Genomic DNA, 25,770 nt, shown 5'->3' with positions numbered 1-25,770 from the left:
TCAGCTCTGGGATCCAATGTATCTTTAAACAGAGAACAATGACTGTTTTGTAGTAGGGTTGCAATAGGTTTGCTGTTCATGATTGTTTTTGGAATCATGTTTAATGATATTGTAATGTACTAAATGTATTTTTAATATTGTATATCTTCGGAATATTTCCGAAATTTGAATCATATTTTTAAAGAACAGTAAACTCTTTTTTAACCTGGGAATAGTGTATGCATTACATTTCAGTTTGAATCTGTATTTGAGTTTGGGATGTCTGATGTAATGGTGATGAATGGTCAATGTAATGTGAGGGTTCAACAAAACCCCTAGTACAATTGGGTATAAATATTTCAGTGTATGAGTGGCTTTCCAGGGATTTTTTACTTTGCTTAGCTATTAATTGAACCACAGACAGAAAAAGTCAAGGCAGTACAAGATACTCCTTTTCCAAAAACCAAGAGAGAACTGAGAGCTTTTTTGGGGCTGGTTGGGTATTATAGGTGCTTTATACCCCAGTTTTCTGATTTAGCAGCCCCTCTTATTGACTTACTCAAAAAGACCTCCTCCCCTTCTCTGCTCAAGACTCCCTCCAGCCCCAAAATTGTAGCATTCCAGACTTTGAAGACCGCTCTAACTACAGCCCCGGGGTTAATCTCCCCCGATTTTCAAAAGCCTTTTATCCTTCAGACGGATGCTTCAGGTGTGGGGATTGGGGGCGTCCTTTCTCAGTTGGACCCAGAAGAACAAGAAAGACTAATCCTCTACATCAGCCGAAAACTCTTTCCAAGAGAGTGTATATATCCCACAGTCGAAAAAGAGTGTCTGGCCCTAAAGTGGATCATTGATTACTACGCTACTACCTAGAAGGCAGAACTTTCATTCTGTATACAAATCATGCCCATATTACCTGGCTCCAGAGGAACAAAGGAAACAATGACAGAATCCTCAGGTGGTTCCTAACCCTACAGCCTTTCCAATTTGAGGTCCATCACCGGAAGAGGAAAGAACAGGGCAATGCAGATTATCTGTCACGTTTCCCTGTTTCTCCCAATTGGGAAAATCCTAGGGGAGGGGTGTGTCACGGGGCCGAAGACGGAGTAGGGGAGACAATTCCATACTTACCGGCATCACAGCACAATGAAGTCCTATTCATTCATACACAGGCTTCTACTTCGGGATGACCCTTTGACTCCCCGGAGCTTCCAGCCAAAGAGGAGGGCCATAATGAGAATCGGAAAACATCGTCCATCGAGGACCAATCAGGGGAAGTCATCACGAGGACAAAGGCAGAAGAAGCCGTTGGATTGGAGAGAGAGGAGGTGAATGCCGGAAAGCGTGAAGAGAAGGAGCCAGGCCAAATCGTGAGGACAGGAGGCAGGAACCACTTCGCGGCTGAAGCCGAAGAAGACGTTCAGAGGGAGGAGGAGATGCCAAGAGGCCAACGACCCCGTGCTTCGCCCCGCCACTATCCTGGAGGAGCGTGGCTGGACAAGATACGATTCCATCTTCGGAGCTTTGTAGGGCACTGGGCGGAGAAGGGAAAAAAGTTGATGGAGGACACGCTTTTCTTCACCTTGGCAGTTTCCGAAACTGGAGGGTACTCGTTGGAGGGCGTAAATAGAGTGCAGTGTTGTTTCCCCACGGGATCCCTACCCTTTGTTCTGGCATTCTATTTCAACCAGGGGACCCGAGTATTGTGTTTTATTTATTTATTTATTCATTTTTCTTCTCAACTGAGGGGTATCTCCATTCCGAATCGAGGCAGTAGCAGTTTGTGGTGAACAAAGGAGGAGACGCTTCCTGAACCGGACCTGCAGACCCCCCACCCCCCGAAAGGATGGTCCCAAAATGACTGATATTCTAATCTATGTACCTGGTGCTAATAAAACCAGGGAAAAATAACTATAGAAATCACAATCTCTCTAACGTTATTCAGAGGGTTGTCCCTTCAGATAAGACTTTGTGACAGCTTTACAACGCAATCCATTACAACGCATTCCCCATTACAACGCAATTTACTATTCTAACTCCACCGGAGTGTTACTTTGGGGAATGCTTTGTGATGGTTTGCGGTGTAAAGCCCTGCATTGTAAAAGATTTAGCGGAGAAAAAAATGTGGGGTAATGGCATGCGTTGTAACACATGCATTGTAAAGGATGTTTACCCTCCCCAGCAGTGAACTGCTTGGATTTGGACAGGAAGACATGCGTACAAACGGAAAAGACCAGGAAGTTATTTTTTAGCTTCTCCTAGTTGTGCATCTCGCTCATTGTCCTCTAAATACCTGTTTAAACCATCTTACTTTCTATTGCGCGCATAACAGAGAGCGATCCAAGTGCTTAGCTATGCAGATGTGAGTCCAATTAGACAGGACCAGGTAATCTGTAGTTTTTACTGCTGCTGCTTTGAGCCCAGTATGGTAGATTGTAATCATGTTCATGACAACCTCTTGTAATCACCGTCTTTCCTCTTGCAGGCTTCACAAACAGTGCTACACATAGATGTGGACAGTCTGAAGTACAAACAAGAATGACTGGGTAATTATATGGTACATTCTTCTTGCGGTGAATCTGGTATGCCGTAATATAACAATTTGTATCCGACATCTCTTCCTCGATGGCAAGCTACACAGAGAGAGATACGCCTGGATTGTGACAGGCAGACAATCAAACAAGCAGGCAAACTTTGATTTCATGGTACTGGGTGAAACATTTTGTTTCTGGGACTAGAAATCTGGTTTAAACTTTTTTTAAATGTCATATATATTCGTACAGGTTAACGTGCTAAGACCAGATATTGGCAAAATGTTCCAGTGCTTGCTGCCACTTCCACAGAGACAGGTACTTCACCACAAAGAAATAAATGCCATTTGGTTTTCAAAGAAAATAAAGGGATGAAGGGAATTATGGAGACGGAGATGTAGACCTCACAGAGCAAGGTTTGCATACCACTCGGAGAGTTGTTTCAACACCATCTGGATGTCCGCTTGATTTGCAGAGCATGTGCCGAAGCAAAAATAGTTGGTGACTTTTCTATGGCAGAAAAAAATGAAACGATGAATCAAAATTGGACTACTTGAAATGCCTTCCGATTAGAAACGTTTAGGATTCTGCGCTGGCAAAACTATGAAAACAAAAGTGCTGCGGCCATGTTTGGTTTTGGAGTGCACCCCATGCTGACACAACCACTGACAGCAAAAGCAGGCTCCAGACTGTTGAACAGGAAAGGTCCTCGCCAGAAGAGATAATGATGATCATCAATGTCTTGTTGGTGGTCGGGATGAACAATTCAATGTTCTCTATTCAAGACATACATGACCATCTAGCAATATATTTGAAAATACCAGACAGCTGAAGGAACAAAAACTCTGCCTTCGAGTCACTTGAGGCCAACAACAGCGTGATATGCTCTGAAGCCATGACAGACTTTTTCAGAGCTCGCTATCGCAGCTTCATCATTGATAAGAGCACAGCTACGTCTGCCAGCAAAATGTGTATCTTGGACTTCAAGTCCAGATCTGCAGTACCAACAGAACACAAAAGAGTGCTTGGGGGAATAGGAAAGCAGAGTGCAGGTGATGCTGAAGCTATTATTACAGCGTTGATGGACTTCTACTATGTCAATGAATTGAATTTATGGAAATGGTATGGTTTATGTCAGATGGTGCATCCGTGATGCTGGGCTGGAATAATAGTGTTGGTACGTGCATTAAACAATCTATTCAACTTCTAGGTGAGCAGTACTGTGCCATCTACCGAGAAGATTTGGAAGTTACTGGAAGAAGACGGCGATAATAAAAGAGATGGGGGCATTAATGAGGACTGTTTACGCTGTATTCTCTTTGGTCTCCTGCAAGGAAGTCCAAGTACGATTAAATTGCATCCATCGCTGAATATGGAGTGGTCTTCTTTCAAACAACGGAGTAAGGTGACTTTCAAAGCATTTTGCAGACGCGGCAAGAATGTGAAATTATGAAATTGTTCTTTAGTACTTTGAACAGGAGCAAGTTGAGGACAATGACTGAGTTGCTAAATAACGCCTGAAGAAGCTGCCTGACTCAAAATACCATATTTACCTTACAGCACTGAGTGACATTTTGGTGAACTTGAATATTAGACAAAACTACTCCAGACAAGCACACTGACCACTATGGAATCTGTACAGTAGGCAGGAGCCAAGACTGTACATATAAAAGAGCAGCGCATGGATGAAACTGTCTTTTGGGGCAGCATGTCAGAGATCTCGTTGCCTGGCACACAGAGCACCAAGAGTTTAACAGTGAGCCTATTTCACATTTTGTTTCACTATTGTGCGAGTTTATGCCAGAAAGGTTTCGTGAAGATGAACTGAAGTAGTGACAAGCATTGAATTCCAGTAATAGCATTGCAATCTCATTCTGAGCACAGGTCTGAGAATGTGCAGAAGCTTGTTGAAAAGAATAATAATCTCATGGTCCTGTGGAATTGTGAAACCTCTGCTGATGTTGTCCAACAATACAGAAAATACAATTATATTGTTACAGAACATGTGAAACGTGGGTTGTTTACAATGTTCCAGGACATGGCAAATCTCACCATAGGGAATGTGGTATCTTAGCTTTTTCATATATGTGCTAATTCACAAGCATCAAGTGCAGGCTGTGAGCAGTGACTCCGCCTTGTGAGCATCATTATGTCAAGATATAGACTAGAGGAGAAGCATCTGGATATATTGATGAGGACAAAGGACTCCCTCTTAAATGGAAAAGTCAACATTGATCAAATATATTAACCCTGGAAAAAGTGGCAATGACTGGCAGGAGAAGCAAACATGTCACACATCTATTGCTGAGACTTGACTTGAGCCCCTCAGCTCTCAGTGTGGCATGAGTGTGCCCATTTTATACCCTCTGCTTCTTCGGCGAGTCACCATGAATTCAGTTTTTTGTGCAGAAAACTTTAAATACCTATTGTAACTTTGCATTTAATGTGTTTCGTCTTTTGATTTACATGTTCTTATATAGTCCAACATCTTGTATTGATTTACAGGGTTCCAATCAAAAGTATCAAAAGCAAAAATGTGTAACGGTGCAACCTTATTCCGAGTGCTGCATCTGGAATGTGTAAGCCCTATTCAAGTGAGCATCAGTGACGGCTCCTCCGCTAAGGTGGAGGAGGGTCGCAGCACTGCTCGTTAAGCAGTGTAAAATTAATATAAAATGATAATAACAAGAACTTATTATCATTTTATTTTTATTTATTTTATTTTTGGCGAGACTCCAGCCAGGTCGGGCAGGGCGTGACAGGGCTCGTCACCGTCAGAGGGAGCAAGAGTGCTTTGCACTCCCTCCCTAAGTGCGCATGATGGCTAGGCCGGCCCTTTGGGGAAGGCCAAACAGTCATGCACACCTGGCATGTTCTCCACAGGGTTGTGTTGCACAGCGCAGTGGAGAGCACGCCCGGCCTCCCAGGTACTGCCTGAGTGGCCATACAGGCTCCTGCCATGTCGTGATTGGCTGGGAGAGTCCGGGAGCCTGGGTGATTTTGGGGGCAGAGAGTGAGGATGGAGGAGAGATGTACGGCCGCAGCAGCGGAGGCAAAGAAGGTAAGTTTCTTTTTTCTTTCATGCCCCTCCCTCCTGCCCTCCCCTGCCTCACCACCCCATACAGAGGCTGCCGCCACTGGTAAGCAATACATGCTGTTTTGGGGGAGTAGTTACATTACAAACTGCCTCAAATAGGGCTATGTGAAAATGCACCTTTTTGTGTTTCAGTTCCAAACAAAACTTTAGAGTGGTTGTCAAGGATTGTGGTAGATCACACACTTACATTGCATACAGTTGCATGTTTTCCGTGGATTAAGCTTGGTCACAGAGCGCGGACACCCTTAATTGCCGAACACACAGCAAAAAAATAAGATGGAACATTGCTTAAAAGTAGGACCAGGGTTGTTGTTTGGGTGGAGGGTTTTGGGATTGGGCCAGATGAAGAACCGAATATGCAAGATCCTCTGGAATGCTGACCCTGACACAGCCTTCTTTGCTGCTGCTTGCGCTGTCTCTGTTTACCTGGACCATGATCAACATGGCTAGACTGGGGTAAGGACGCTCCTATTATTGCTCAGTGGGCTGTGCGCATACATGCAAGGAGCGGTGCTGCTCTGCTGATCAACAGACAATGCAGACACTGCCTTTACCGCTGAAAGATTGATACGCATAAGAAGATACTGTACAACCTGGGAAGATACCGAAGGATGGGTCAGGGGTGGAGAAACCAATATGAAAGGGGAGGGGATTCACCAGTGTTAACCCAGGTCAAGCTGGCCTCCAGAAGGGCACACAGTGACCTGGGTAACACATGAAGACCTGAGACTGTTTTCACTAGGGGTCCCACAGACGGTTGTCCCATAGGAGGAGCCTCAGCTGCATCCACATGATATTAATGCTAATTACCAAGTTTGTTGTTGGCCTTGGAACTATGTTTACTAATGCACACAAAGTGCAGTAGTGAAGTATGTACTCTATTTAAAGACTAAGCATTGTCTCTATACCCAGACCACCTCCAAGTCAGTCTGCTCAATCTCCATATGCTGATGGTCAAATGTTAAATGGCTGTAAATGGGGCTCAGTTTTTATTTTAATAATCAAGTTAAACCTCAGGATATCAGAGTTCATTTTACAAATAAGGTGCATTGTCCCTGTCTGCACCATGACACGCCATCAAATTGGTGCGCCAGGAGCAAACAGGGACACTGCACCCTATTACTGATAATATTGGGCCCACAGGGCAGCCACATACGTGCGACTGCCCTGGAGAGAAGTGCTTTGAAGCAGCTGCTCAGTCTTTCACTTTGCAGGTTTGGGGGTGATTCCGCCTGCTTGCAGAGGGGTGTCAGGGGAGGGGGGGTTGTCCATGGGACCTCTTTCCCCCCTTCCATTGGGGTGCCCTTCGTTACTCTGACTGTACTCCACCTCTTTGCACACACTCAGTCCACCTGCTAACAGCCTCTTTGCCTCTGCTCCAGTGCAAATGAGGGAATGCTCTCTTCAACAGCACCGGTACCGTATTTGTGCCAACACTATCTGTATCACAGAAGGGGCCCCACAAGCGCCTGTAGATCCTTCTGTAACACTAAAGTGCCTAGGGCACAGACAGCAGAGTAAAGCCAGTTACGCCCCCAGGGCACTTTATGTAATATGGTCACATTTGTGTAAGGCTCAGATTGTCACAACTTGAGCCTAGTACCCTTTTTGTGACCTGACATGCCTAAACATTTACCCCAGCTTCCTTCTAGTTGCTTTTCCTTCTAGTTACTTTACCTGCTCAAATGATGGAAGAACTAAGACCATTGAGCTGCTTGAATAATGACCTAGTAAGTATGCATGGGCACTGAGCCACTATTCTCATCTTAATAAAGTAAAATTGACCGGCAATGAAAAGGGAAATGTGATGCCATTGTGTAAGGTGTTTCCTAAATGTTTCGAATAATTTAGTTATACAAAGAAGAAATGTATTGCTGGACCTGAATCCCAGACACCTAGCCATGAAGGTCATAGCCATTTTCTGAAATACAGGCTCAAACTCTTCATTTGAGGTTTTAAAAAATACGCCCTGTTCCCTGTTTTTGATTTGACCATGATCATTGTGAAAGTGCATCATTTTCCTTGATAAAATAAGGACTATTTGGAGCTAACAAAAGGGCCATGTGATCTGTGTATACAAATGTTATTACAACACCTAATATATAAGGGCTTAGTTTTATATTCTCATCTAGTGTAATATGTCTGGTCTATTGATTTAATGAAATCCACAAATAACACAGGAGAGCGAGGGAAACCCTGAGAAGTGCCCCTGCCCAGTGTGTGATCTGTAAAAGAATGAGTGCGGGTGCATGATGCTCTGCTCAGAAGCTCGCGGCCAGAGATATAAAGGTTGGGGCGTGGAACACCAAGGATGCATTGCTGGAAAACCACATGATGACTCTTAAATGCACCAACAGACACTCCCCGCCCCCTTTTTTTTTTTCGTCCCCCTCTCACCAATAAGCTTCTGCAGATCTTAAGAAGCCGTCGTTTTCCAACTGAGCGGCCTACGGCTTACTGCACTTGCTTAGGTCGATCCGACCGGCCCCATTTGATGAAGGCTTGGTGTAATCGTAGGACGTGGGGAGAGCCAGCACAGATTATATTACTCTCAGGTCTCGGCCCCAGCTCATAAGGGGCTGCCAGATGTTTATAGAGCTATCCCCAGTACCATCCTGGTCTAGGCGGGCCATAGCAAATGAGGTTTTAAGCCACTCTTCTCTCTTAGGGGGATGGGGATCTTTCCACTTTATACATATCTCTCTCCGGGCAAGTAGCACCAAGTATAACATCAACCCACAATGTATCTGCGGTGAGTTCAGATTGAATAAACCATCATTCCCAAAAAACAGCAATGATAGATTAACCTCGATGTTAACTTTGAAGATGCCACAGAGAGTGTCACCCACCCCCTTCCAGAAAGTTCTTAATTCGGGGCACTCGTAGAAGATATGAATGTCAATGGCATTAGGTATCATGCACCTAGGGCATTTTGGAGTTGGAGACGGGGCAAACTTGGCTATCCTGGCAGGCCTATAACAAAGTCGTTTGGTGACAAAGAAGTGATTCTTCTTTAGACTGGCTGGTTTAATACATTTATAGAGTAATTTCAAAGAGGGCTCAAGCAGGACTACAATATTAGGCTCGAAGGGGGATTGGTGCCAGACTGAAGATTGTGGTGGAAGTTCCATGACCTCTGCATCTAGAAATTTCTTATACCAAATGGAGATTTCCTTCTTCTTTGGCTGTGTTGATTGAAAGAGAATCTCCGTATCCCAATCTCCCCTTATATCCCCCTTTTCCGCTTCAAACCAGGATTTAAGTTGTAAGTACTTAAACTTAAAAAAACCAGGGCCTATCTTAGCTCTTAGTAGCTCCCAAGGGTGGATTCCTTCTATGTCCACCAAGTCAAACCAGGTGGTGATGCCTGCTCTCTTACAGCTAAGCTGTCTAAAAGACAGAGTGGAGTCCCAGGGGAGTCCCATATAGGTGCAAGATCTGAATAATATCCGATTCCCCATCTACATCTTACTTTATACCAGGTTTCCAGGGCAGCTTTAAGGACCTACAGGCGCACTCGTTTGAAATACCTTGGGGCTCCGAACTTATATAGAAAGCCTTCTCCGCCTCCTCCGCCCTCCATCATAGCCATCTCACCCAACAGCCTTCCCCACGATGACTCCACAGGCTTAGAAAGTAGCATCCGAATGCCTTTGAATTGAAATGCAACTGTGTACCATCTGATGTCTGGGAGAGCCAACCCTCCTTTCATAAGCTTACGCCTCAACCTCTTCCAAGACAGCCTTAATCCTTTATCTCCCCATATAAAGCTCCCGATCTTACTTTGAATCTTGCGAATACACATACTGGGAAAGACCAGGGGGACTGCATTAAATAGATAAGTCAGCTTGGGGAGGATGACCATCTTCAATAGGTTAACCTTCCTGTAGATTGTCAGGGGAAGATTTCTCCATCTAGCAAAGAGGCGATCAATTTCCTTGGTAGTTTTGTTCAAATTTATCTTGGGGATTTTATCCAGTTCTTTGAGAATATAAATGCCCAGGTATCTTAACTCTTTGCTAGTAGTACCCTCCCATTGGTCGATATTCCAACACATCACCTCCGTTTTGGAAGAATTGGCTAAGTAGCCAGAGATAGAACTAAATTCTTCCAGAAGGGCTTCGACCCGCGGAATAGTCTCCCCCGGGTTGCTGGTGTATAATATTATGTCATCCGCATATAGGGCTAGTTTACATTGGTAATGCTGAGATTTAAAGGGGTAAATTGAGTCATCCAGTCCAATGGCTTGCGCCAATGGCTCTATATAGATGTTAAACAACAGAGGTGAAATAGTTCACCCCTGTCTAGTTCCGGTCTGGATGTTAAAACTGGAGGTGAGCATACCATTCAACAGAATCTTAGCAGAGGCTCCCTGATAACAGTTTCTCAGAGTTTGAATAAAGATGGGGCCGAAGCCCATTGCCCTTAGTACCTCCCAGAGATACACCCGACAGACCCAGTCAAATGCCTTGGCTGCATCCAAGGGACCTGATCTTACAACGGCCAAGTCAATGTTGCCTATAAGCAGTTGTGTCTGCTCCTGGATGTATCTCCCTGTTACAAAACCCTTATGATCGATGTTAACCAGGTTAGGGATCAATTTGGCCAATCTCCCTGCCAGAATACCCCTAAAGATCTATAATCCGCATGCAGCAGGGAGATCGGGCGGTAAGAGTCAGCTTTTAGTGGGTCCTTCCCTGGCTTTAATATCAGTAGAATGGTTGCTTCCTTCCAGGATCTGTGGGGACATGTGTGGTAAATAATTTAATTACCGGGACTTAATTTGATACAGAAACATAATAAAAATAGCTCAGTAAAATAAGAGGCAGAATCCGTGGTATTAGAGGTTCGGAATGGGCTTTATTCCAATGGACGATTCGAATCGTTGACTCCAAGTTCCATCACCACGGAGGTTCAGGAAGTGGAGTACTTACTTTATTGATAAGTAATCACTTTTATACAATAGGCATTACAGTGAAGCAAATGCAAGAGGCGTAACAATTGATAGTGAAGATAAAAGATACATGCGTAGCAAAAGTAGGCGTAACTGGGTGTAACTAAAGAACGTCATCAGGTGTGATGTCATAATGGGGTGGTTCCATGAAGGAATTTCGCAATGTCAGCAGAAATACTTGGCAGAAATGCGCGCGAAGCAGCATGACGTGTGATTGACGTGCAACTAGGGGGTGAAGGGCACTTGACATTTAGCTCTACATGTGGCGACAGATGTCTGGAGGGTCAAGTCAACCTAATTCCAAATCATATCTAACATCCTATGTTTAAAGAACTATGTTATCCAAAAGAGAGGTCTCTTAGAGTAGAATCTTATTCTATACTGACTATACTGACTGTTAGTGCGTGTACAAGCGTCTAAGTGTCTACACTAGATGCGAGGGCAGAAGTCTTCCATAATAATAGGGCTATGAATTACTTGCATAAAGACAGAGAAGCCGGGCCTTTGCTCGGTAGCTGGAAGAATGTTTACTTAAACTACTAGACAGGAATGCATTGGGCAGGGAGCGGAGCAGATAATTTCGAAGGTGAAATACAGTTCTTGGCAGGCAACAGGCTGATGTCAGGCATCGTGAGCCGCGCAGGGAATGAGACAAAGTTCATGGTCACAGATGCAGGCTCAGACTGGAGCTTTCAGAGGCAGAAGGCAAGAAAAGCTTGATGACAGAATCAGGGCCTACTTGCCTGGACTGTAAAATGGCATAAGTGAACCATATAAAGCCGGTGGCCTTTCATACTTAGGAATGGAATATCCAGCCTATTCATGGCGGATCTGAAAGAGGACATGTTGACGGTGGACGCACATGTGTTTGCGTCTTCATAACTGGAACTGGAGGGAACATACATGTACTTGTGATTCATACATGAAACCATTGGGGTCCAAGATAGGGGACATAACTGATCAGAAAAATCCATATTTCCACACATGTCCTGTTGAGCTATATACTGAATTAAACAAGCTACCCAATACCGGGGTCAATTCGTCTGATAAGATTTTGTAGATTTCATTCGAGAGTGCATCTATTCCTATTGCTTTATTATTTTTGGAAATCTTTATTTGATTTTTAATCTCTTCTAAAGTAACTCCGACACTGTTTAACCTGTTCATGGAACCTCTCACTGACATTCTACATGCGTCTAACATACAATTTCATATGTACTCTGACGATACACAACTTTATCTTAAGATCAACACCCTAGAACACATTAAGTTGCTTAACTCCACACTCAGGAACACCCAGACCTGGCTAGCAGAAATCCATCTCAAATTGAACGCTCTAAAAACCGAATTCCTCCTTATAGCTCCACCTGCCAAAGTCCCTTTAATGCAAGACTTGATCAAACATCTTACTGCACTAAACGTTCAACCAACCATTGTGGACTCAGCGAAATCTTTGGGAATTACTCTTGACAGCAACCTCACTATGCAAAACACATTAGCACTGCTACAAAGGCAGCAAACTTCCAGATAAACACACTGAGGACGCTGAAACCCTTCCTGCCAGTCGATGACTTCAAGCTGACAAGCTCTAGTTAACCCTCGAGTGGAGTACGGAAGTGTTTCTTTATGTGGCCTCCCAAAAGTTACAACAGCGCCCCGAAGAGTCTCAATAAACGCTGCAGCGAGACTCATCACTGGCTCGAAAAGAAGTTCACACATTTGCCCAGACTTAAAATCCCTGAACGGGCTACCGCTTGAAGCCAGAATTCATCTAAAAATAGCGTGCATGACGCATAAAGCCCTACATCATAATACACCCAGCTACCTCGCACAGAAACTGACGACATCTGGTGGTTTAAGATCCTCAAGGAGTGCGGAAAACCTACTACTGAAACCTCAAAGGTTCAATAAGAAGAAAATAGAGAAACGATCCTTCTCGGGGATGGCGCCCAGAATATGGAATACACTTCCCCCTGAAACCAGACTGAATGCCTCTACCTCATCTTTCAAAAAGGAAGTTAAACCGATTCTCATGGAAAAATTCACCTGAACACAGACTAAATAAACTCCGAGTTCTACAGCTCCCTTACTAGTAAGCCGTACTATGTTAAGGCTCCAACTAAACATCCTACTCACTTTTTCTGCCCTTGACTTGACTCAATGGGGATGTTTCCTGTTATGTACCCCACTGCTTTTTGCACGAAATGTTATGTATACGTGTGTTACCTGCATTTATTTGTTTGTATAACTAACAGTTGTTTAATGTAAAGCGCTCTGATAACCGCAAGGATCTTGTTCGCGCTCTAGAAAACTCTCAAAATAACTAAATAAATAATTGGGGCATCAAGGAGGTCACAACTAGCTTCAGTTAACGTTGACAAAGATTTACCTCTTAACCAAGTTTGTATTTGATCTAGGGAGGGGGTTAAGTTCTCTTTATAAAGATCCTAAAAATGAGAGAGGAGGCAGGTTTGCATGTCCTCTACATTGCTTGATTTTCCCCCACTGTTATTTATTATGAGCTCATTGATATTATTCTTCCAGCGGTCGGCTCTAGCTTTCCAAGCCAGTAAAGCACCAGCCTTCTCCCCATACTCAAAACTTTGCATGCTCTTAATGAGCCATTGTGCCCTACACTTCTGGTACAGTTTACCCCTATACTCCTGCCTGGCCCCCTCTAAGTCTCCCTGGACTTGTGCCAACCTTCTTGGGCTCCCATGGCTAAGTTGATTCCTCTCAGCTTCTAATTGCAAGATTCTTCCCTCGATGATGTGTAGCTGCTGGGCCTCAGCCCGATTCTTGGAGCATATAAGGCCATGCAGCCTGCCCCTCAGGTTGGCCTTAAAGGCGTCCCATACAAAATCCATGGTCGTAGAACTGATATTATATGAAAAATATTCTAGGGAGGATGATTTAACGGCCCGAATAATTTCGAGGTCCAACAGCTTTGCTCTATTGAGCGTCCATCTAGTTTGTAGCACATTACTCTTCCTAAGGTAGGAAAATGACACTGGAGCATGATCCGAGAGATGACTTGGTAATACTGAGACCCTAGTCAGGCTATCCAGGACATACCTAATAATTAGAATATAATCAATCCTGGATGAGTGGCGATATTTTTTACTGTAAAACGTGGACCCCTGAAGATCTCCCCTTTTTGCCCTCCAGACATCTACCAGATCCAAATCAGATAGCAGATTTTTCATAGCTGCCCCTTTTACCTCACTCTTGCAGGCTCCTGCTTTTCCCCTTTGTAATGGTTTTTCTGTCATTCTTTTTTTCTATCTTTCCGTTTTGTTTTTCTATCTCTTGCTCTCAGGAAATATCTGGCCAGGAAAAATAAGTTCTGGTCTCCCCCACCAGCGACCACCGGCTCACATTAAGCACTGTGCCACCAATTTACCGTTCGTCACAAGCTCAGCCTGTGTGCCTTGGTAAAGGATTGATAATGAGCTAATGAACTCTGTCAAAAAGTCATAGCCTTTCAGGCTTTTACCAAACATACTCACCCAATCAGAGGCTTTTTCTACATCACAAAACCAAATGGCGAAGGATCCATCCTTGTTTTCTGCCTAATGTATGTCTCCCAGTGACGGTGGATGATAGACCCCAAAGTTCTATCCAGAATAAACATGACTGGTTAGGTCTCATTAACATATGTATCATGCCTGTCAGTCTATGAGTATTGGTCTTTATCATTATCTTCTAGTCAACATTTAATAAGGTGATTGAGTAAAGGATCCACATGCCTCCACATTCTAACCAGGCTCAATAGATGCTACTAAACTCCCTTTCCCAAAGGAAAGTAATGGTTTTCCCCCTCCACGAGTATTCTGCCATTCACGTATTTAAGGTATGGTGCTATGTCTTCAACAGACATGTTATATATTTTATATATGACTGAAAAGGTAACCATTCTAGTTCCTTTCAGTTTGGGAAGGTGTTAATCCGGGGTGAGGATTTCCAAAATCGCAATTGGTTTATCCAGAGTTTTTGGTGTTGCGCTGTTAACCTGTTCAATTCTGCTTTCCCTGAAAAATCCACTAAGTCTATATTTGATGGGTCTTTTCCTGATATGTCGTGGTAGTATATTAAGAATATTTCCCCTACTTTTTCTTGTGTATTAACCACTTCCCCAATGACAGAGTCCGTTATAGTTTTTATCTGATTTCCAAACGCTCTAGTTCTCAGCATCCAGGCTATAAATGTGTCTATGTTGTTATTTTTCTCGAATGTATTCGGATAAGCTGTGTAAGAGTTTCATTGTCCATCGTAGTGTAGAATGGGTTGTGCTCCTGCCCAAGGTTCTGACCCTGTTTCATTAGTGTCAGACGCTGGGTCACTAGTGGTCCAACACCTGGCGAAAGTGGATCCGCTGTCTTCGGTCCTGACTTACTGGGTGTTAGACCCGTGATCCCTGGTTGGCTGAGGTAGGTACCTTAGGCCAAATAGGGACCTGTTGTGGAATTCGTAATGCTAGAATCAGGCACTTTTGCAATGTAACAATAATGCAATGCGTAATGCAACAATCAGGCACTTTGCAAATGTAAGAATAATGCAATGCGTAATACAACCATCAAGTACGTCGTTATGCAAAAATAAGGCAATGTGTAATACACTAATCAGGTAGTTCGCTATGCAGGAATAATGCAATGCGTAATACGCTAATCAGGTAGTCCGGTATGCAGAAATAATACAATGCGTCATACGACAATAAGGTAGTTCATTATGCAGAAATGATGCAATGTGTAATACGACAATCAGATACTCCGTTGTCAGAAATCAGATAATGCCTAATACACTCCTGCACCGATCACGGTGCCTTAGGCAGCCGCGGTGCGTCCATTAGGGCGTTGGAGCATAGCCCCCCCGCCCGCAGCACCCTCGGCGTCTTTGAACTTAAGTAAACTGAATCAGTTTACTTAAGTTCAAAGACGTCGAGGGAGAACTGACAATCATGTCAGTCAGCATGACGTCGGAACGCCCACCCCCTTCAGAGTCTGAAGGGGGTGGGCGGTCTGGCGTCATGTTGACTGACATGATTGTCAGACGGACCAGGGGCAACAGGCAGCAGCACAAGTGCGCATGAGTGGGGAAGGTGAGCAAATTTTTGCGCCGTGCCCAGTCATGCGCACTAGTGTCTGCTCTGGCTGGCGCATGCCCATTAGGAGAGCAAGGGTTGAGCAAAGGCTCAAACCTTGCTCTCCTAATGGGCAGACGGGCGAGCAGTAACCGTGCCCTAAGCCAATGCTGGCGCTGCTGGCAGTGCCAGGATTGGCTGAGAGGGGCTGTAGGCGCCAACGGACCCAAGGCAGCGCGGATCTGCTCAGGACCTCAGGTAGGATTTTTTTATTTATTTTAACACACCCCCTACCCCCCCACCCCTGCGCGACACCCCCCCCCCCGCCATCCCCCGCCCACAAGCCGCGACTGGCAGTAATTAGCCCATGTGTAATTGGAACTTCATGTGCGCCCGAACTGGAGCAGGGTCACCCTGTGCTTGGGTGTGAGTGGAACCGACATACACGTAAGTATTAGCACGAGAACGAGAGCGGGAACTAATAATGTGACGCTAAAGTCCATTTGCACTTTTTTCTTACGCAACAGAATACTTTACCTTACCAATGGAATACCAACTCCCGTTGTTGTCCCCTGTCAAATGTGAGACGTCATTTCTTGACAACCCATCCTAAAAACTTTCATTGTTTTACTCCGGTCAAGCCAGATTAACTCTACATTGTTAGGCTGGGAAACAACTTACAAAGAGTTTACAATGCCCACGAGGTTGCAGGTTCACAAGCATGGGCGTCCGCAGGGGAGGGCAAGGGGGGGGGTGCTTGCCCCCCCCTGGATCGCCGGTGCGGGCCCAGTCATGGTCGGCGCTAGGCATGAGCAGTGTGGGCAGCTGGGCCTCGTGGCTGTCTAACTAGGATGGGCCCCCCCACAAGTCCATTATGCTTTTGAAATGGTGTACAAGTTACAGGTGGGTAACCCCTCCTCCCTTTGGGTTCGCCGATTTGGTGAACTGTGAAAGACATAAGGCTGGGTGGGAGGATGAGGGGGGGGGGGCTCTCCTGGGCCGGGCTGCCATGGGCTGAAACGGCAACATGACACCGCATCCCTTTGAGGTGCTGCAGACTGGGCAGGGCAGGGTTTGTGGCCGTGATTAGCTTTCCCTGCATCTCTTTCTCTGAGCTTAATCTGCATGATAACAGCGTTAGGCAGACACTTGAACTGGTGTGAGGTGTGAAGTGAGCCCTGCCCCTGCATGAATGAAACGCAGAGCATCCTGCAGGGCTCCCAACAAAAAAACAGAGCAACCTCACATCACGATGGGCGCTGCTCACTTCCAAAGAAGGGAAAGGGAGAAGAGAAGAAAACGGAGAGAGAGGTGGTTATTATTATTTATTTTTTACAATTCTGTTTTGTTTACTCTAGCATCTTTTGTCGTCTGGGGGTGGATTCTGGAACCCTGCCCGGGCCCCCTTACCCAAAAGTGAAAGATGCGAATTAGTTTCTTAACCTCTCAAGGGCCTCATTATAGTAAGGAGGCGTCTAATCAAAGCAAAGGCAGGCAGGAGGAACTTCAAGCAGAGAGACAAGCTTGCATTTCCTCCTATGTTATTTTAACAGAGGAGAGATTTTACTTGGGTTTCTCCGTTCAGTGCTGCAGGGCCTGTGTCTGATTTTCCCTAGGAGCAGCAATACTTATGGTACATGAATGTGCCAGACAACGTTGGACGAATCTGGTCATTACCCGTCCTTACGCCACAGGTCATGGCAATTCTAAAAGCATCATTCACACACCAAAGCCTGATGGCACGTCTCTGGCCACACAATGGACGATTACCGATTTAATTTTTTGGTTGTGTTCGAAGCTCACAGACACAGAATGTAACCATTTTTGCTGCTGTGGGGAGCAGGCAAAAAGAAATAAATCTAGGTGTTCCCTTCCGACTCAGAAAACAGATGAACTCCTATGATTGACAACATTAAATATTTGAAGAGAGAAACAACACCATGATCGTCAGCCACAACCAAAGTAGAGCTACAGTTACAATATCTGAAGGTGCTTATGAACCAACAGCCCACGCAAGTGGTGGTAGTGGCCGACTGGCCACTAACAAACGTTTGGGGACGGGGACTTTTTTTCTTTTCTTACAAATTAATCTCTGAACTGGATATAATGTTCCCCTTTCATACACCTCTACGCGGGGAGATTCGGTTCAAATTAGAACATTTCCTCACTTCGCAGTCACAGAAAGGAAACTAAAACAGAGGTCATCATGTTAAAATAATTACAGCAGTTTGCCAGAAATGGTTGCCTGATATTTAACAGTCTGTGTCGGAAAACATACTAAATGATGACAAATGAAAAACATATGAAAGGGTTCTATTGTTAATTTTCCTACTAAAACCTTTCAAGTTTTATGGGATTGGTTCATCAATTCCTGCATCCACAGTTCCAGCTCACTGACTGTTCCCACGTTTGTTTCTCAATATGTAAGAACCTACACTCCCCTAGGACCGGTGCTTAATTTGTAAGTAGAAGCCCGGGGCTCTCAGTTTTGCTCAGAAGGAGCTGCTGTATGTCAGCACGCTGAAAGCCATGGCTGCATAGTCTTGATTCCGCCACCTGTTTCCTTGTTCCACAAACTCCTGTCCCATTCTTTCACTCTTGCATGTTCTTTCTTTGAACTTTCGTCACTTTTTCCGGCCTTTTTCTTCCTCCTTTGCTCCTTGTGTGTTTTCCACTCTCTTGCTTTGGATAAAAGTCTGACAAAGAAATATAAGTACTGGTCCCCAAAAATGAGTGCCAGTGCGCACCCCCTCACCCACTGGCTCAAATGAAGCAAGGTCTAGCCCATGTATAAATTAATTCCATTCGTCGACCTTGGTTCTGAGGTTTCTACAAGGTCTCCCTCTTCATCTCACATCTATTCTTTCACACTTGCTCTTAAGACTCATTTTAACTCTGCTTTTCGGACAAATCTTTGGATAATTTATCTGATAACTTCGTAACACAAGGGTACCCTTACTGCCAGCAGGCCTCCAGATAATAGTGCGATCTATAAAGGGTTTAATAACATAATGTAATATAACAAAACATTTTGGCAAGGGAAACAGGCTCTGACAACTGCCCCACTGCAGAACGAAATAAGTAAAGGATGGAAGCCACCAATTAACCTCAACCTTGTCTACCAGGGGGAAGCCAGTAGTGATCCATAGCAGCAGGCCGGTGAAGACAGAGGCCACAAGGGTACGCAGTGACACAGCGATGCATAGAAGAGCCCTTCAGACTAACAGGCCATGGTGACCCATGAAGAAGGAATGAAGCCTCCCAGACTATCTCAACTTATGGGTGGAAAGTTACTTTTAATTGCCCTCCATCGATTTCCCAGGTCCCCTCAGATACATTTCATCGCAGTGAACAGGTTCCTTTCAAATGACATACAGGCCACTCAGTTGATCTGGGTATGTAAAAATCTTTTTTTTTTTTTTGTTCCTTTTTTTGTCCTCATTAGCCTCTGACCCCAGCAAACTGGTGCTCTGCAGGTTTCCACTGTTGCTCACTATGGAGAGCTAGGTTTCTTAATTCTAGAAAGATTTCTCTTTCGCCGGCCTACCAGTGGTACATCCGCATCCAACCTGTTGCTAACCTTTTATTGTATTTAAAAGGGTGGTCACGCTCCCTACTCATTCTGATAAGATCAGAGACCAGAACAGTGATGGACAGGATCCACCTCGAAACACCCTTATCTGTTGACCCAAAGATACGGAGGGGAAAACCTGACCATCCTGGTCTAGGAGCTTTAACCGTGGGCCTAATCATTGGACGCAAAAGAAAAGAAAAAGAGGAAAATGAACTTTACCAGTAACATAAGTAGAAAAAAAAAAAAAAAAATTATTTAATCTGTTGTTGTCTGCACTATATGCCAATTTAATAGACAGTCCCAGATTGCTTTCTTTTTGTTATTTTTCAGTCTAGCTAGGTCTGTTATCGATGTTTTGTATAAAGATGAAAGCCATTCTGAATGTGTGGGGGGGGGGAAGCCTCTGCCCATTTTTTACAAATTTCTCGCCTTGCCAACAGAATTGCGAAAAAGAGAAAACTTCTAGAATGACCAGTAATTTCAGTGTCAATTCCAAAAATTATTAGGCTAAGGGTGATGTGAATTGACTGATCTAAAATAGACGATAGTGTAGCAGAGACTTTTTGCCAAAAATCGGCAATTTCCGGGCAGGACCAAAACATGTGTGTATCCGGTACACTTTCTTCGTTGCATTTCTTGCATCTTGCCGGAGAGGAGTTAGACATCTTAGATAGTCTTGCAGGGGACAAATATGCTCTATGTGTTGTGAAGTAATGATTTCTCCTCAGCCAGGCGGGCTTCACCACGGAAAACAAAATGTCATATGAAATCTGCCATAATTCCATATTGTCCCCTTCAGAGATTGACTCATCCCATAGTTCTCCGGCTAATCTGAAGTCACCATCTATTGCACCCTCAATTGCCCAATACAGAGAGGCTACCTCCTTCTTGCCCACTGGCTTTTTAACCAAAAGTTCTTCAAGATCATTTCCCAATCCAATTGGCTGTTTGTAATTTTGGGACCAGCTTTGGAGCTGTATATATTTAAATCTTGACAGACCATCTGTAGTTTTGTTGTTTAAAGTTTCCCAAGACTGTAGAATACCATCTTCAAATAGATCTCCCCATGTTGTTAGGCCAGATGTTTTTAGTGGGATGACAAGCGCATCTTTAAGACAACTAGGTGACCCTGGGCTGTCCCACCACGGAGCTAGTCTTGAATGATACTCCAGTCCTGTTAGGGTTCTTATTCTGGCCCATAATTGAGCTGTTCCCCTTAAAATCTTCAGCCTAACTTTCTTGAAAAATTTTTTATCTCCAAATTTAAAAAGAAAGCCTTCTGAGGAAAGCTCTGATTGGTCTAACATTGCTTTAAACATTTTTCCCCTATCTGAATCATCTGGGTGTTTCAACAGCATTCTTGAGTGAGTTAATTGAAATGCCCATGCATAGTACTGAATGTCTGGCAGTGTAAGACCACCCTTTTCTCTTCTACGTCTAAGTTTTTTACACGAAATCCTAGTTGCCTTGTAGGCCCATACAAATGAGTTTATAGCCTGTTGAAATTTATCAATGATTTGCTTATCAAAGTGTAAGGGGATGGTATTAAAGAGAAAAGTTACTTTGGGTAAAATTTTTATCATATTTACTCTACCCAAGATTGTTAGGGGGAGATGAGCCCAAGACTTCATTTGGTTTTGACTCTCTCTGAAAATATTTAAAAGATTCACCTTTGACCCCCAAGTACCTCATGTGATCTTTAGTTTGGAAAGGGCTCCTCGGCAGGTTACACGTCATAATTTCTGTTTTTCCCACATTGACTTCATAGCCTGATACTCTGCCAAATTCCCCTGCTAGCCTGATTACTTGAGGGAATGATGTATCCAGATCTGATGACAGAATTAAAATGTCATCTGCGTACAGGGCTACCTTTCTCTCCCAAGATCCGCACTTAAATGGTGTTATACTTTGCTCCTCTCTTATATTCTGAGCAAATGGCTCTATATATAGATCTAAAAGAAGGGGAGAGAGAGGACAGCCCTGTCGAGTTCCTCTTCCAATGCTAAAAGGTTTTGTCAAATTACCATTCACAACCAACCTTGCTGATGGTATGTAAAAATCTTGAATAGGAGAGCATATGACTTCTGTGTCTAAATGCCTAGTGCAAGATGTTACAAACTGCTGTATGTTGTGCAAAAGTGTCTCCTCTGGAAACCCTGTAGACCCAGTTAAAGTAAGTCACTAGAATATCCATTGCGGAAAGGTGCAGTCAAGGAAGAGCTTCCAACCAATCTCAAGCCTGTATACCTCTCAGGAGGCGCCCATAATAGGGAACTTTCATCCCGTGCACCAAAATCGCATTCCGTACCATACCCCTGACTGTGTGAACTGGTCGATCATGTGGGCATGAAAAGCTGTCTACTTCCAAGAACAACAAGCTTTGGCATAGCCAATAGGGCTCGCCTTATGGACCTTATAAGTGTTTAGCCATGCAACAGTTGATGTTGTTGCTCCAAGGATATTATCCTGCATAACTAAATACTTTTAAGGTCCCAAAGGCGAGACCTGTTGGCTATGCCAATGCTTGTTATTAAGTGACCTCAAAACACAATTTCTTCCCTAGAATGGGCAAGGCCCCTGAATAACGTAAAATGGGGCTAAGCTCATCCTGCATTTTCTTGCCCCCCTACTCCTAGCTGAATGTAACTCTCAAGTCTCTCAGAACTCCATCTCACCAAACCCATGAACTCCATTCTGTCCATCCTTATTGTTTGCCTTTTGGTCTCTGCCTTTGTTCTAAAGAGGTGTGCATTGGAGGACATGTAGCCCTGCCTCTTCCATGTTCAATGACAGAGTACACCTAAAACCAACCATTTATCAGTCCCCTGCTTCCTGGTTTCAGTTTTTCTGCACCTGACCTTTACTTCTGCACTGACATCTCCCTCTCTTGCTTTTCCACTGACTCTAAAGAGGAGGCCGGCATTCTTCTCTCCATGTTGAAACCTGGCTTTCCCAATGACTCGTGCTGTGTGAGAATATTACAAGGAACATCTACTGCCAGTGTCTAGGAAATTGCCAATATTATCAATGCATTGTTCACAGCTGGACTTGTCCCCAAAGTTTGGAAATCCAGTGTTGTTAGCCCTCTGCCTTCAAAAGATGGTTTGGATGTTCCAAACGTTTATAACTCTGATCTCATGGTGGTGTTACCCACTTTGGAAAAAAGGAAAAGCAAATAATGTCTGAACAACTTCCCGACCATCTTGAAGAATTCAATGCTGTGTACGCGCCTCTGTGAGTTTCTGTCCGAGTAGATCGATGGAATCAGTCATGGCTTTGGTACTTTATGAGGTGCTTCATTAATATTGTTTGATACGATGTGGCTTAGCGAGGCGGATCCTCCTAGCTCTTGAATTTGACACAATCGTCCACTGTACCATCATTGAAAGGTTTGCTGATGAGGATCTCTCTAGAACCACATCAATCTGATTTAGAATTTTTTTGTTTTTTCCGGCCATTTTTAGTTTTTCCCTCTGTTTCATTGTAGTTGCCAGGTCGTCTGCTGTGGCACCTCACAAGATTTTTCTATTCCCCCTATTGGTTTCTTTGTTTATTTAAGCTCTTTGTCTTATTAGATTTCTTAAAAATGTATTTAATACTTGTGCTCAATCATGTCGGAGGATGGTGATGAAGTTAAAAATTTGCCCCCCCTGGAAACATTTCTGCGGATGCCCATGTTCACAAGTATTCACCAGTGTTTGCAGGTGGACTCACCCTGGAGCGCACACAGCCACGCGGGGAAAGTCCACCCCATGCCGGTAGTTCCCAGAGAGTGAATTCCAGTTTCAAGGGCTGAACAACTCCAACTGCTAGTGATTCTGTGAATCAGGAATGGACCCACGGCCATGTGAACTCATTTTTTGTATAACTAATGCAAACGCAAGTTTGAAAAAGCGTTACGATTCAATTTCATGCCCCCCGCACCGCCGACCTGCAGCCCTAAGCTCTGATGTCGTTGCTGGGAGGAGGGGTCCTTGTACAAAGCGCCCCACCCTCCTGCGACTTGAGGAGCAACTTCTGGGGTATGCATTTGACAGTTACCTTTGACCTGTGCAGGGCCGCCCCTTTTTTGCATTGACCGTGACAGCGCCCTGGGCCGAAAGATAATGTGGTGTTTGTTGTGGGGAGGGGGCGTGACGGCAGGGGGTGTGAGGAACATGGGAGGACGGCAGGGTGTTGATGGGGTGCTCACAATTACACTGAGGTACATTAAGGGCTGATTACAATGCCTTTAATGGGTCAAGTGGGATGGGGGAGCTGCTGTTTCCATTCCATGACGTCAGGCAGCCCCCGGCTGCGCCCCTCGGAATATGAGTAAATTCACTCTGAATGCATGAAATGTGCTTCTCCCTATGGGCTCACAAAATGTTCATATAATGCTGCTTTGCTGGGCATTCCATATCCTCGCCATGTCTGCAGCGGCAGGACTTCAAATATAATAGTCACGCGAACACAACAGAAATGAAAGCCCCGTGCATTACGAATAATATATGCAATTCATTAACGCGATGCCAAGCGTTGAGTTTGAGCTGCCAATACTGCGATAGCGGTGCGCGTGCCCTAACTCCGGAGATTAAAGGCGTCACTTCCTTGACTTCTGTAATCTTTTCTTCTGACCCTCGCGCTGATGGCTGAACTGAATCCTGTAAGTTTGGCTCCCCTCGTGACTGGCAGAGTGTTATTGCCAATTTGCCAATGCCGAGTGAAGAAAGGAGAGTGAGGCACGTGGCTGCTTCAAAAGCCATTAATCCAACTCTCACTGCGAAAGGTCAGGCCTTTCAGACGCCACTATTGCTGCCCTCTCCCTCGTCGGGTTCTTGTCGGCTGATAAATTGATAGGGTTCATTTGCATGTCGTAAATCACTTCCACATTTAAATGCCATAAATATTTGACCAAGAGGGTGCGTCGTGACATCTTCTGTCTGTGCACTTCAGCTGTGATGTCATTTCCAGATAATGTGCTAAAACACTGGCATCGGTCGGCGGTGGGTTTAATGTACAAAGGGTTTGTAATGCAGATCTACAGAATAAGTAAGCAGTGTGCGGTATAATTAAAAATAGCATGGATGTCCGTGGCCTGCCTAGTGGTCCTGGATGTCATGCATTAATAGGGATGCAGCCTTGCACTTCTAGGCCGAGTATGTATGTTACCAGCGCCGGACTGGGGAACCAAACGCAGCCCTGGCAGAAATGCTCATACAAGCCCCGCTCCCTTTTCCTCCACACACTAACTCCCCCTTTCCATCACTCCATTCCCCTTCTCTCCTTCTCTTCACTCTTTTTTCTTCCTCTCTCATCGTTTTCACCCTTCCCTCTCTCTCCCTCTCTTTCTCTCTCTTGAAGCCTCTGGTGCCTGCTGCGCTTAACCTGGGAAGCTGGGGAAAGTGACATTACTGTACGATAGAATAACATTAGGCACCGAGTAATAACAGGAAGTGCCGTGGGCTATTGTTATTATCTTATTTTTATGGTAGGTGTTTAGTAGAGATTCTATATTCCCAAGGCCTTTTATCCTTTCTCCTGTTTCGTGGATGCCCAGTATAATTCTGTGAGCGTGATTTCCTGTGGTGCGTGCGGTTAAAAGCCTAAGTGAATTAGTATACGTCTATGTGAACATTTGCACGTGAGTATGTAATGCATAGGTGCATACATGTGCGAATGCGTCTGTGTGTTTTTTGTATGCATGCGATTTTTTGTTGTGGTCAAGAGCTTGCCCCATGTTAAATATTTTCCAAGTGCCTGTATGGCTTTCTGTGTGCTGTGGACGGCAGCGCTTTTTCGTATGTGCTTGTGTCTGGTGCGTGAGTGTGTGGCAAAAGGATGACAGCGCAGTGACTTACTGCGACGGTTTCTTTCAGTTCGTGTCTGCCTGGCCTGGTTTTTAGAATCAAAACTGGGTCTCGCCTACATCTGTTTACAGAAAGCAATAATTGTCTGTCAGCGCGAGGCAGGTTACTCAGGCCATAACAATCTGGTTGTAGGATCTTGCACGCTCGGTGGTACCCCAGCTCATTATTAGTGTGGGTATGTTCACCCGGCTATGCAGAGGTTTCTAAAAATGATACATGGCCGATAAGGGTTTGGGTTATAATGATTGGCGATCTCTCAGTTTATGCTATGATGATTGGCATGCCTGTGGTTTATGCAACGTCACACCTCTCAGGTTAAGCTATGATGAGAGCACTCACAGGCTTATGCTTTCATTACTGGTGCATTCCTTGATTTATGCAATGATGACGGACACACCTGGTTGGTACACCCTTCATTTACAGTATGATGAATGGCACTTTATTCATGTTATGCAAAATTGAATGGCGCACCCCTTCATTATTAATATGAGATGGATGTCGACATGAGCTTCATCGATGCTGATGATGACTTTTCCTTCGGTATAAGCTAAGATAATTTTGGCACACACCTCAGTTTATGCCGAGATCATTGGTGTACTCCTCAGTGTATGCTATAATAATCAGTGTACCCCTAGGTTCATGCTTTATCGAATAGCATCACCCCCTGGTTTATGTTTCAATGAATGGCGCAGCACCCCAGTTTATG

The sequence above is a fragment of the Triturus cristatus genome, chromosome 9 (genome assembly GCF_964204655.1).
Source record: "Triturus cristatus chromosome 9, aTriCri1.1, whole genome shotgun sequence".
In the NCBI taxonomy this organism is placed as follows: Eukaryota; Metazoa; Chordata; class Amphibia; order Caudata; family Salamandridae; genus Triturus; species Triturus cristatus.
Note: the sequence above shows the minus strand (reverse complement) of the source record.